The following is a 14,005-nucleotide window of genomic DNA, read 5'->3' as shown; positions in this document are numbered from 1 at the left end:
TTCGTTTTCCTCTTTTGTTGGACGACACAAAAGTTAAAAAGGGGGAGACCCTCGGCAAAAAAGGCAAAAAAACACTTTCTTGTTTAGGCCTGCACAGCTATGAAAGGAAAAAAAGTCTTTTTGTTTTGCACTGATATAAGATTCTGTAAATGTGTTAGTTTACAGTTACACTGGGATGCAATGGTATTTAGATCGTGTTTTTCAAAATCTTCAAAGTCTTTACCTTCCAAATCGATACAAAATGAATTGTATATGAAAGCCTTTTCAAAGTTTACCTTCTTGTTTATCTAACAAAAAGCTGGAAAATGACAAAAGATTTAAAAAGTTTGGTTACGAAAAACAAGGGCGGTTTATTGAGCTATTGGGCCAAACAATCTGCACTTTCTACTGATTTACGGAAAAAATTGTTCTGTTGGAAATTTCTCCCGATTCAGAATAATTTATTTAGACTTTGAATTATTCTTTTAAGACAATAATGCTGGTACCTCCACTGCAGCAACGACTTCTAAAGTAAATACTGCTCCCGTTCAAACCCAAATACAAGACAAAATTTAATTGGTTAATTATGATCTTGTCGGGCTGCTTCAGAGAGATAAAAATGGTATTTTAACTGAAAAACCATCAAAAGAATTAAAAGATAAGAAAACACCTTAAACGCAAGAAAGAAGATGTATACATAGCCGAAAATAAAAGTCGGCACAAAACCTGGCAGACCAAGTCTTGAAATGAATCATCCGTCACTACTGAAAACCATCGTTGACTTAGCCATATACAGCTCTGCGTCACGCGATTAACGCCAAGCTAATACATGTCGAAATATTAAAAATTTTGAGGAATTACACTCCGAAAAAGAAATGGTTTTAATTTAAGCTGCAGTGGGTTATATTTGCGATTCTTGCCAAAGAGGAGTGGTTCCCTCGAAGGCAGGCGACATGTTTTGACAGTCCCTGTCCGATTGATACGATCCCAGAATGACCAACAATTAAGAACATGACGGTAAATTTTATTCCTCAACCATTCGTCATTTAGAAGAGCTCGCTTCTTTAATTGGGCCACATGAAGTGAGCTGACTTAGCCAGGATGATAAAGCCCCTTTCGGCAGCGAAAAACCAAAGTCCTGTGCTGATGCATTATTTGTTGTACAGAATCTCCCTTCATTACCACGACTGGGTTGTGTCAGCTGGCCACAAACTAATACAATCAGTCTATGGTTCTACCCAATCAGTTATTGTGTGGGAACACAATATATTGTGTGAAAGTCGAAACTGTAAGATACTCTGGCCCAACATATATTATACCATCCGTTCTGGGAAAAATTATTCGTCAACCATCCTCAGTCATGGAAATAACATTCAAAGATTGTTCGACTTACAAGAATTTGATTCTTTCACCAGAATAGGCATTTATCGTTCAGTCAAACCTATCTTTATAACGTAAATGGTGGCCCAGCTGAAAATCTGTGCTATAGAAAAGTTATGGATATGACCATTCAGAACTTTTTGAAACTTGATTAAGATGCAATTGTTATTGCATCTAATCCATCAGTTCACAGTGCCTTCAATTGCGTGGAACGTCAAATCCCCCCCCCCCTTAGTAAAGAATTGAGTGAAGTTGTGCTGCCACTTACGGATCAAATTTGAATTTGAACGAAGACGAAACTCTGGACCCGGAGTTGGAAAGAACAAAAATTAACTTCGTCGGCAAAACTATGGTCTGAATGAGTATGTATAATTTTCAGTAGTGGCAAAATATATTACGCCAGAAAATTTAAAGCTCCACAAGGAGGAATTATTGAGAAAATCTCAGCAATGGTTTGAAAACACATTAGGTCAATACTTTTTTAAAATTGTAAAATGCAGCGATGTAGACTGTTGCAGTCAACCTCGAAGCTAATACTTTAATCTCCTGCAAGATCGATTTCTCCCTCCTCTCCTTCCACTTTCTCAAACAAGTTCATTAAACATCCAAAGACGGCTCGAAGCACATTTTTCAGCCTTTGTTTGTTTCTGTTAAATTTGAATGAAACACAAATTCATTTGACAAGCAAGTTCCTAATAGCGTTTTTTGCCCATCCATTCAAGGAGTTCTTATGGATTGAACATGCGAAACATGCCATCTTTTTCTTCTAGTCAAGTTATGCTGAGGAGTCACATTAATTCAATATTGCACTCTCAGGCTATCACGCGATGAATTCGTCGGATTCAACCAACCAGATAGTTGATCATCGGAGGCAGAAAGAACTGATTGCTGTTATTGCTACTAACGAGAACGGCGCATCTGTTAATTCTATCTAATTCTCTCTAAGCACTAATACAAGAAATAATTAAACAGCATTCCAGGCTTAAGCTTTTTTTAATTTTCATGGGTAAACGAGAGTGATATATTTAAAATTTTATTAGAAAATGCAAAATGTTGTAAACTACGATAATCCTGAACAATTCTATTATAAGATAAGTATTACTAATGCTAACATAATAAAAAAAACACTTCCTACTATCCTCTACGTTAAGAATACCCGTTGGCGCAGTATCCTATATTGATAAAATTGCAACTCGGCATCCGCAACTTGTCTATTCAGGTATTTTTCCGAGGCGTTTGCCTATCAAAATTCAAAAAAATAATAGAGTTGACTACTGAAGTCATTTTCGTTGTCGGTAAAATAGTAATAAGTTAGCTATAAGCTATAACGCAGGCACAGAGAGCAAATACTTAAAGATGATCTCAAGAAACATCTACTAGTCTATGAACGCAGATGATCTAATGATCAACCAAATCTACTTTTGAAATTGTCAACGAAACTCCCCATGCAGTGTAACCAACTAGCAGACCATTATGTTGCAATTTTTACTGAAAGTGGATGCAAACGTGAATATCGAAGACCGTCAACGTAACCCAGTTTTGCACCTTATTTCAAGGACGGAATGTCTGTACCTTTTTCAGTGGAAAACTCCCACTTATTTGTTGCATGCAGAAGTTTCCACTTCCACAGGCAAATAAATCATAACTGAAAGCTTCCATGACGACCGATGCAAGAGTTATGGCCGCATAGTTTTCCAACCTTTCCAAGACACTTCAAAAATAAATACCCAAATGTAGATTTCTGCAATCTCTTGGACAAGTACTTCAGTAGCATCAAATCCTTATCCTGTTTGTCCACCATTATAAAGTGTATGAATTGGGACTCCCATGTCATGACTCACCCAAAACAGTTCAAGTGTTGATTTCTCTTCATTGAATTTTTATTTTTATTTCATAGGACTATTTGAGCTGTTTATTCAGTGTTCAAAATTTTAAAAATATCCTACGCATTTTAAGTTCTTGTACATATCTGCCTAATGTAAGTAATTAAAAATTGATTAAAAATTCCCGACCACCTGTTGAGCAAATGGAGCAGTTACACATCCTGCGTTGCGCATTTTCCGTAAATGTGCCAAATCAAATTTGTGTCCAATCTGTGTTAGGCGTCTACAGCGTCTTATGGTAAAACCAACCATTTCACTTTTAAAATATTCTTTTCTTCTCGATAACTAATTTTTACCTCATTGTTGTACCTAACAGTAGATACGCTATTCACTTGGTGATAAACTAGTGCGCGAAAAAGGGAATTGGGTTCTTCAAAAGGAATGGTCACTTCGATGATTTCCGGTGGTTTGGTGGAGTTGACTACGATGTCTGGTCGAAGAATACCTGTTGACGCGTGTTTCTTCGCCCGATTTTTGAATGGTGTCCACTAGCACCTCCAAAACCTCGTCGTGGGCACGACCACTAGCAGGAAGGTTGACGTGGCAATTGCTGGTGACATGGGATTTGGTTTCTATGTCTGCTTTGCCCCTGCGGTCAGAGAGTGTTATTCCCAGTGCACCAAGGAGAGGCAGGATGCCAAGACGGCTCTGATGGATCAGTCGCCGTTCATTAAATGACAGACTAGTGCGGCAAGAAGTTAGTTTAGCCATGTCGTTAGAAGAGTCCGGCAACTCTACCCTGGTGTCGAGCGCTAGCGAGAGAAACTTTCCAACAAGTCCGGATGACAGAGCAGAGGACACGGACGGCTTTTTACAGAAGGGGAGGAGAATACGTCAGCAATCATTTTGGATAACGATTCATCGCCGGAAACATAGATCCTAACCTTCAACCTGCGGGCCGCCTTCCTTTTTCTAGACCAGGTATTGTTTCCACTCTTATAGAATCGACGGGTGTCATACAGTCCTCCACTCGTTGATCCAGATAGAAAGTCGGATATGGGAGGGGGTACCACGTGTGAACTGCCAAGTCCCTTAGAAATGTGTTGCTCAAGTTGAGATGGAAAAATTTAATAATCGTGAGGTGGATGATTTTTTCTGTCAATTTGTTGGAATGCCCAAGCAATAATCCAAACATCAGCATCAAACTTGAGCTGAGAAATGCCTAGCCAACCTGGTCAACATGGTCTTCAAGCTGGTCTTTTGGCAAAAAGAAAGACAGTGTGAGCCGTGTGGAGGACGTTGAATATATGGCGAAGGAATTCAGCACAGCGTGTGTTGCGCTCTTCTAAAAAACGACTAGTCCCCATACTCGCCCTCAGTCAGTGAGCGAACTTTAACCTCAAGGATAAACAGGTTAGTATCTGGATAAGCCTAGCCTTTCGTTATGACGAGGGAAGAGTACTCGGTAGAATAAAACGCAAACCAAGAGCAGAGGTCTTAACCAGCATGCCGTCGAGAGTGGATTGAAAGTCGACTTGGGAAGGAACTAACCAAGGAGATGTCATCGGCGTAGGCGGTGGCTTTGAGGAAGAAGGAAAACAGAGAAAAATTACCGTTATTGGGACCTTTAGCACACCATACAAGGCATTATAATGGTTCCAGTTTGTAAAGGAATACAATAAACTTTTAAAATTATACATTTTTCTGTGGATATAATCTTAAGGTTAGTGCAATATGTCACAGTTAAAAGCATAGACTTGAGACATGTTTTTTTTATTGTAGGCAACAAACTGGTCAACAATAAGAAAAATACATATAGGTCTAATGCATTTCATTTTATAAAATTTGAAAAAATTAGCTTCTACACGAGTGTATACAGTGATCATTTCCAGATATGAAAGTCGACCTAACGTTTGCTAATGTTGATAAATGTAAGAAAGGAAAAAAATTTCTGGCAAAAATGGTAGGTCAAACTCAAAAGACATTTTGCATACAAAGAGATAAAGCAGCAGTAATGCAATAATGCCGCATAAACTAATTATTTTTTTCAGGTGTTTTTAAACGAATGGTTTGGCCTTCTCAAAGCCCCCGCCTAACCCCTTTCGAGTAGATTTGAGATTTTGTGAAAACAAGATTGGAGTAATCTGATAAAGTTAGCAAGAGAACTATTTGGAACAAACACGACGAGAAGGCGTGGCATATAAAGTAACGCCTAGATTGCAAGAAAATATACAAGCACTATGAAAGATAGGTGCGAAGCTGTAATTTTGGCTAAGGGTGGACATACTAGATATCGATTGTTTTTTTATATTTTGAAACCAACTCAGATTAAATAAAATCTTTAATTAAAATTGCATCGAGTTCAATCATTTCTAATACGTTAGATTTTCACAGGTCCCATGTTACTTGAAACCTTCCCCTCATTAAGTATCTCTGGTTGTTTTCAGTTTCAGCGGCACAATTAGACTTCATAAGAAGTTGTGATTTTTTATCCCTAACTTTTGAGTGAGCCAACTCCAAGAGACATGGAAGGGTTCTGATACAATATTTAAAAAAATATATCCATAGTTATATTAATCAATAAAAGCTGCAAATTTTAGCACAAAAGATTTAAAAATGATTTATTATTTATTTTATATTTTTAAAAACCAACAAAATTATACTACGCAGACGGGAACATAGAGGGTGTTCTTAATCGATAAACGATGGTGTAGCGACCTGGAGGTGCTCCTAAAAAATTACAGTTTATAACTTTAAAAGATCTATTCTTCTTCTTCTCTGAAAAAAATGAGAAAAATTCTAGTCTTAACCGTTTCCAAGTATAGTAATGTTAATAAGGGTAAGTGTTATCACGTATAGGACCAGAAGAAAACATGCAAAAGTGGGGAAATGTTCTTAATTGGTTGATGGGTACTGTATAGCAAAGTTAAAAGTAGCTTACAGTTTCAATAAATAAAGTTTTTGTTCACTTGACCATTTGTGTTGGAATTTATTGATTCCTAATATATCGACCCTAATGCCAATAATATTCTTGTGTAATTTTTAGGGACCTCAACAGAGATCACTTTTTTTACCCTCTCTCTATCCACTCTATCTATTGATATCTACCTTACTTAGCCCCTAAACCAGCTATCACAGTAGCACATTTCATATATTTTACGTCAGTGTGTAAAAACCAGGGCAACAGAAACAACTAGTGCCACCTCTTTAATTATTCTTGGAAGTTGAACGGTCCGACACCACCAACCAAAGTTACATTTTCAATAATGGGCAAATAAATGTAGAAAAAATTTACATTGAGAATCATTACATGGATGAATGTCTTCATATTGTAACTAAATATTAAACTTTAACAATAAATAAACTACCTGACACTGCCAAAATCGATAACAAGGCCAAAACAGATCGAGGCAATATGAAAAAAATTATGAAACATTTCAAATGTAAAATTATTCGTTCAAAAGTTGAAGCATGAATAAGTACGGTAAAACTGAATAAAAAATATGAATAATAACGGTTTTTATGTAAACAAAATGGGAACAGAATTAATTTAAATATTCTAACATTTTTTTAGGGCTGATAGAACTGAATGTTCCCAGTAACTCTTAAGATAATATCCTTCGGGCGTTTTTCAGCTACGATTTTAAATAATCTAAAATCTGATAAACTTAATGAAATTGGGACTGTTGTTGGTCCCTTCTAGCTTCAGGGAATTATGGTAGCCTAGAAATTATGGTTATAGATACAAAGAAGAAATTTGTTTCATTACTTTTTTTTATTTGTTTTTCGTTACCTTAGCAATAGTTGAGGATTTTTTAAAATTAGCATATAGCTTGGTCTGTTTTTCCTTTTTATTGTGATGATCCTTTGAATAAATGGATGCGACGATGTAAGTCGACGTAGAGTGGACGACGTAGGGGCATCATGGGGATGATGAGAAGAGAAAGACTCAGGCAGTGCGGGGCACGGCGGTGAATGTAACGGCCAAGGAAGGAGAGACGAGCGTGCAAAGGGAAGAAGAAAAATGTGATTCGGAGAAAGAGACAGATGTGAGACGTTACATTTAGGGCATATTCTCATGGCATTCTTGTATTCAATTTTTGATTTTTTAGGGTCTTCAAAATAACCTGTTTTCCATTAGAAATCATATTATTTAAAATAATTTTCCTCAATGGAAAAAAAACATGAAAAGTAACGTTTTTTACATGTCTATGAATTCCTGCTTTTGTAAAAAAAACTTTTTCCAATGTTTCAGTGACACTATGGCAGTCAAATGTCATTGAGGATGAAAAATCTCGTTAATAACGAGATTGTAAATGCTCGAAGCTTGTTGAAGTTGTCAAAAATATTGAATAATATGCAAGCTACAAAAAAAAGAAAAATACAATTGAAAAGAATAAATATATCATATGGAATAAATTACTAGGTCCCTCTTATTCGAAACTCAGTTCGGCGAACTTTGTTTTTACAAGATTCACTAATAGAAATCCTCTGGATTTCACCTAGGCACACTGTATGGCTTGCTCATAAGTTTTTTCTCCAATTAAACTACACGAGGTTATTACGAATTTTCAGTTTTCAAAAGAAAACTATCTTCCATTAAGCCAGATAAAACGCCAGTCAAGATGAAGCCAATGTGATGGACGGGAGGGTCAGAATTCTCCATTACTTCCACAGTCAGAGTTCTCCATCACATTCACAGTTCAAAAAATGTTAATGGAAAACTTCTGGTGAAGGAATAAATTAAACAGATCAGATTTCAGTTAAAACCAGAGGTGGGCTAGCTCAGGCGGGGGTGAGCTTTTGAAAAACAATCAGTCTAACGCTTATGAGGAGTTGCGGCCATCGACCGCTACGATTGCTAGGAATAGGGGGCCGTCGCTGAGCTCACCCGCGCCTGAGCAACCCGTGTGGCTTTCGGCGTGTCATAGATTCTGCGTGCCATAATAGAAGCGTCCTGTCCTTAATTAGAGTAGTCAATGCTACATCCTGATTTTCAAAGTTGCACCAGCACCACTTGGCTGGCACTGGCACTGGCACTGGCTCCTAACTCCTGTTCGACTGTTTAAGGGTTTCTAAAAGTGGAAGCATTGGAAAGAAAAATGAAAATTTCATTTATATAACGTGTAATGAAATGTACTATGGCACCTCTTCGTCTACCCCCACCAACAACGTGTAATCAACCATCTCCCCCATGTTGGCCATATGACTGGCCAAATTTTGCACTAATAATCGTTCTTGCTGGAGTAGTGTTTGTATACGCTTTATTAGGTCACATAATATCCCTGCAAAATGCTTCAAAGGATAAAGAGCTATAAATTAGGTTCTTCGATTCCTCCAACAACTGTTGGATCAGAAGTTGTTGTTTACCAAATACTTTGACTGTCATCAAATCTGTCATCTGTCATCAAACATTAAATAAAAATTTCATCAAATAAAATCTTTGACATCAAAACTAAACTATTTTATTGCGAGGATAAGAGACGGACAGTCAAAAAGGCAGAAGAAAAGGCCAACAGCATCAAATACAACACATATACCACTCAAACATCAGCGACCAATCAATTTATTTATGTTGATTAAGATTAAAATGCAGTGTGAAAAAAAACGATATGAACAAAAAAAAAGAAAGAAACGGAAACATTGGTTTCGATTTACAACTTACTTCTTGGCGAGAATTGCCATAAACTCCTGCGACATGTTTGGTTCTCCAGGAGTTCCGTCATTTAATTTTGTATTTTGAACAGTAGATAAAAATAAATCTATTTATTAAAGAATTAGCCAACAAAGTCAAAAATAATGTAAAACTTTTACAACAGATGAAGATGGTGTCGATCACCATGGCATAGACGCGGTGAAGAAAAACAAACTAGATATAAAGTAAGTGCCTAACAAGGTGGTTATCACTTGGGCCATGTAGTAGTGGGTCGGCGCCTCAGCGTTTGATTTCTTTTGATTGATGGATTGATTGATTGAGTTTCATATGAATTCTCAACGAAAGAAGTGGGAGGAATCTAAGCAAAAACAATCAAAAGAGCTAGAACAGAAAAGAATGCAGTTGGAGGATCTAGGCAAAAACGGGGGGAAGGGAAAGACAATTCTCTATTGCAGGCCAAACTTAATTGATCCCAAAATCAACTTCAAAAACTTGCAATTGCCCAAAGACTCAATCCACTTCCCGGATATCTTTTGAGCATTTGGAACAATCAGCAATTTCTTAAATACTAGAAGGACTGCAAGGAACAAGAAAATTTTCCATATTCCTGGGTAAATCCTCAAAACGTGATCCACTGCCCTCTTTCGGTTTATTCACATGTTACTCGAATGCATCGACCAAAGAGAAGGAGTACGCGAAAATGGAAGAATGACTGCTGTCATCCGCTAAAGTGTTTTTTCCAACACTCGCACAGTTGCTTTGCTCGTGCTTTCATGTTTTCATGCAACCGCTGTTCCTGGTAATATTATATATTCCACAAATTAATTGAATTCTTACAAATATTTTGGTATTCATTTCAGAATGTTGGAGAAATTTATTCGTGGCCAAGGCCCTAGAAGTTCGAAAAATGAGAAGTAAAGTTTAAAAGCAACATTTCGCATGGTTGTTTGTGTTTCAATTAGGCTTACACCCTGGCGGAGCTAGTTCTTTCTTTACTCAAGGATTAATTGTCAATGAACAGTAGCTGACTGTCCCACAGTGGTTTGACAAATGGCTGTCAGTCGTAGAAAAAGAAACCGTTCGCTGTCGTAAAACAGGCTTTTAACAAAATTCCAAGTTGTTTTCTAAGAATGGTTGACTACTCTACAATTAATCAATAATCACTGTAGAACAAAAAGTTTTTAATTTTCATCGAGACTCGACTAACCATATTTTGCGTATTCTTTACCTTTTCTTCTTGTCGTTAGGTTCAAACTTCAAAATCAAACAGAATATTTAATCTGCTGTAGTTCTTTTTATTCAGAATAAGCTAGCATTATACAAACAACCATTCAGCTTTTACAGGACATGAAATTCATTTGTCTTTTTTAATCATACCTGATGTAACGAATATACTAAGATGCTTTACGAAATGTACGTGGATTGCGAAAATCTAAATGTTTCCATTGCTCGAACGTGTCACGTGACGCTTCAATCATAATGACGTCTAAAAAACAAGGAGTCGCCAATCCCCTATTAAGTGCCAGGGCAGTTGAGGAAAGATAAATGATGGCTGCTTTCACCACGGATTCCGGGATGATGCTTACAACAAATTGAAACTTGAAGAAGCTAAGCAGTTCTTGGACACCTCAAGCAAACCTAATTTAAATGTTTTATGAAATTTGAAACACATTTGGAATTAAATTATCTGTGCATGGTACTATTTTTCAATTAACAGATAATGAAAGCAGTGTCTGCAAAGGAAGATGATGCAAACACAGCTAGGCCATTGGTTGAGTCAGCATCGGGGCCATGGTTGGCCAACAGCAATCATCATCCTCAAGTTCCCGAGGTAGCAGCGAAAGCAGTTGCAGTACCTAAAGCTGATGTTGCTCTCAAGGCTCCAGCTGTTCCCAAAGCATGGAAGAAAATTATTTTATTTACAGCTTGTATTTTTTCAATTTTAGTTGGTCTTAGCAGAGGCTATTATTGCCAAACTTTCTGAAGTAATTTCGGAGACAAACAGTCAGGAAGAAAAGGATGATTCTTACAAAAAATTGAAACTTGAAGAAGTTAAGCAGTTCTTGGATACCTCAAGCAAACCTAATGTAAATGTTTTATGAAATTTGAAACACATTTGGAATTTAATTATCTGTACATGGTACTATTTTTCAATTAACTGATAATGAAAGCAGTGTCTGCAAAGGAAGATGATGCAAACACAGCTAGGCCATTGGTTGAGTCAACAGCAATCATTATCCTCAAGTTCACGAGGTAGCAGCGAAAGCAGTTGCAGTACCTAAAGCTGATGTTACTCTCAAGGCTCCAGCTGTTCCCAAAGCATGGAAGAAAATTATTTTATTTACAGCTTGTATTTTTTTCCATTTTAGGCGGTCTTAGCAGAGGCTATTATTGCCAAATTTTCTGAAGTAATTTCGGAGACAAACAGTCAGGAAGAAAAGGATGATTCTTATAAAAAATTGAAACTTGAAGAAGTTAAGCAGTTCTTGGATACCTCAAGCAAACCTAATGTAATGTTTTATTAATTTTTTGAAACACATTTGGAATTTAATTGTCTGTGCATGGTACTATTTTTCAATTAACTGATAATGAAAGAAGTGTCTGAAATCGTTCTAACTAATGAAGATGTGGTAATAATTTAACTTGTTAAGTTCAAGAATTTGTCCAGACTGAGTCGGTGAAATTGCCAGTGGATAAGCTATCAAGAAAAAAGGGTAGTAAGACTAAACAAACGACTACTTCAAAATTACTTAAATTTCGCGGACTGTACAAAAGAGAACGTAAAATTTTTTTTGATTTTTTTTCTTACTAATCTAATCGTTTTTCTATGAATAGTGTCAGAGAAGGTAAAGTTTCTTGGAGCCTTGGAGAGAGAGGATAAAGCAGATAAATTGGCCGCTAAGATTAGTGAAGTAAATATAAAAACTCATTTTATTACATAACATAATCTTAACTGTCATTTTTCTTTTTCTCAGACCCATAAGAAGAAACATTATTCAGAATAAGAAAACGACCGTGGGCCACGGAACAAGAAGACCGAAAATGCTTTGTGTCAACATTTAGAAACTCTTTCATATTTTTTAAACACAACCAATAAAATTCTGTGAAACTATCGACTAAGAACAACTGAGTCGGTGAAATTGCCAGTGGATAAGCTATCAAGAAAAAAGGGTAGTAAGACTAAACAAACGACTACTTCAAAATTGGATGAATTCAAGCAAGGTCCTAAGGTATTTTTTTTTTTCATTGCCAGGTTAAGACATTTTATTCCCTAGAAACCGATTCATGATCCCCAAGCTCAAGAAGGAATTGTTGGGAAAGATGACACTCAGTTAAACGACAAAAATCTTGAAATAGAAATCCTGAAATTGGAAATTGACAACCTACAGAGAGATTTACTTAATGCAAATGCTGAAGTTTCTAAATATCGTGCATTATGTATACGCGAATGTAAGATTTTTTTTAATTTTTTTTTTCCTAATTAAATCTATTTTTTATATATAGTGAAAGAGAAAGCAAACATTCTTGCAGATATCGAAAAGATCTTCTGATGAAGAAATATTAATTCAAGGATACCTCGAAGAAGCAAAGAGCACGTCAATTTTTCTGCAACAAGTGGCTGCGTGCAGAAAGATCCTGGACATCATAAGTTGGAAGTTCACCAGCTACAAGAATGGCACGTCAAAGACTTACAAACTGTTGTGATGCATCTTACATAACTCACTTCCATTCAAAGGAGTAAGTTAGCAAGTTAGAACTTTCACGTAAGCTCTTTTATTAAATTAAGTTGGTAAAGAAAAGTTGAATCCAGACCAAACTGCATTCCGGAATCAAAAAATATACATTTCCACTAACAATTCTTGCAAGGGATAACTAGCTGTTTTATAGTTGGAGGTTTGCTTTGAGTTAGAGGGAGCTTTGAATTATCAAAGCCTCTAAGCTGCCCTCTCGGATCGGCATATCGGAAAGAAGTGAAACTTTGCTTTACTTGGTGAGTCTACCTGCCTCCGCCTCGACCATCTATCGGCTGGTATAAGAACCAAAACATAAAATACTTAATGACATCCAGTGGTCGTGATTGAATTTAGTTTAAGGGTAAGTCCAAGAGATTTGAGGTTCATAGCAGTGGTTAGCTACGGGAACGTTTTACGCATCGAATCGCCGGGAATATTCCGTAATTTCGATATTGTAATTACCAATAAAGGAGGGTAGACCTTCTTAGTCTGGGAGCTCAGCAACAAAAACATGATGATAATTTAGCAAAAGGTTTAAGGCTGAAATATGGTTTGGGAAAGAGGGATGAGACACAAGAAAAGCCACGTCTGTCTACTCGCCGGGGCGTTCAAGCGTGATTGGATCCCGAGGTCATCGGGAGCCGTAAAAAAATCTACTTTGTTTAGCAAGCCCAAATTATCTCTAAGAAGCAAGCTAACATTATGTTGATCAATAATCCCGCATGGCAGACGTCAAATTACGGGACTATAATACCAACAGATCATCTTAAAAATTAATAAAACCGTAATTTTGTTCAACTTTGTTTAGAAAATACAATTTTTTCATTAAAATATAGAGAAACATCTGATTTATTATAATCCCAGATTAAACACGTCGATATCTGAGTCCTTGGGGGCACCAGACGGCGGTGTGTAACGGAATTTCACGTAATTTTACTCCTTAGTGGATACCGGCAACACTGTATCCTGGGTGCTTAATTCAAAAAGATATCTACGTGATAGTGTTTATCACGTATCATGGTGTCAAACCGTTTGTTTTGTTGTGAGCTGCTGTGGGAGCTTATATTGTCTACATATCTCCTTAGCTAATAATATTACCGAGAATTAATATGGTTAGGGTGGGAGGTATGGTGGCGACGGTGGGGTAGTCGTAGTCACGCGAGCCTGGAGTTTTTCTTGGTTAATTTTTTCATAGGCTCACATATAAATAATTAACAATAAAGGCAGCATAATTAGGCTAAAATTAATCATCCTCGGAATCAACAGCACTATCATTGTCACTTGAAACATCCTCCACTTCTTCGTCTTCTTTATTTTGGGACACAATGATGTCTTCGATATTTTAAACAAGCAGGAGCTATAGCTACTCTCCGCCGCGTTCCTTGCGGAAGCCAGCAGAAGGTCTTATCTTTTTAGACCTATAGAAATATGGT

The 14,005-nt window shown here is 36.8% G+C and overlaps 1 long non-coding RNA gene across 1 annotated transcript; it reads right to left on the bottom strand.

Moving 5' to 3' along the window:
- Positions 1–10,112: 10,112 nt before the first annotated feature.
- LOC124192164 lies at positions 10,113–11,349 on the bottom strand. Its single transcript, XR_006873598.1, has 2 exons — positions 10,539–11,349; positions 10,113–10,476 (listed from the first exon to the last, which is right to left on the bottom strand). It is a non-coding gene; the product is annotated as an uncharacterized LOC124192164 (long non-coding RNA).
- Positions 11,350–14,005: the final 2,656 nt, after the last annotated feature.

This window comes from Daphnia pulex, chromosome 4, assembly GCF_021134715.1.
Source record: "Daphnia pulex isolate KAP4 chromosome 4, ASM2113471v1".
Taxonomy (NCBI): domain Eukaryota; kingdom Metazoa; phylum Arthropoda; class Branchiopoda; order Diplostraca; family Daphniidae; genus Daphnia; species Daphnia pulex.
Note: the sequence above shows the minus strand (reverse complement) of the source record. Positions and strands in the feature narration are given on the sequence as shown.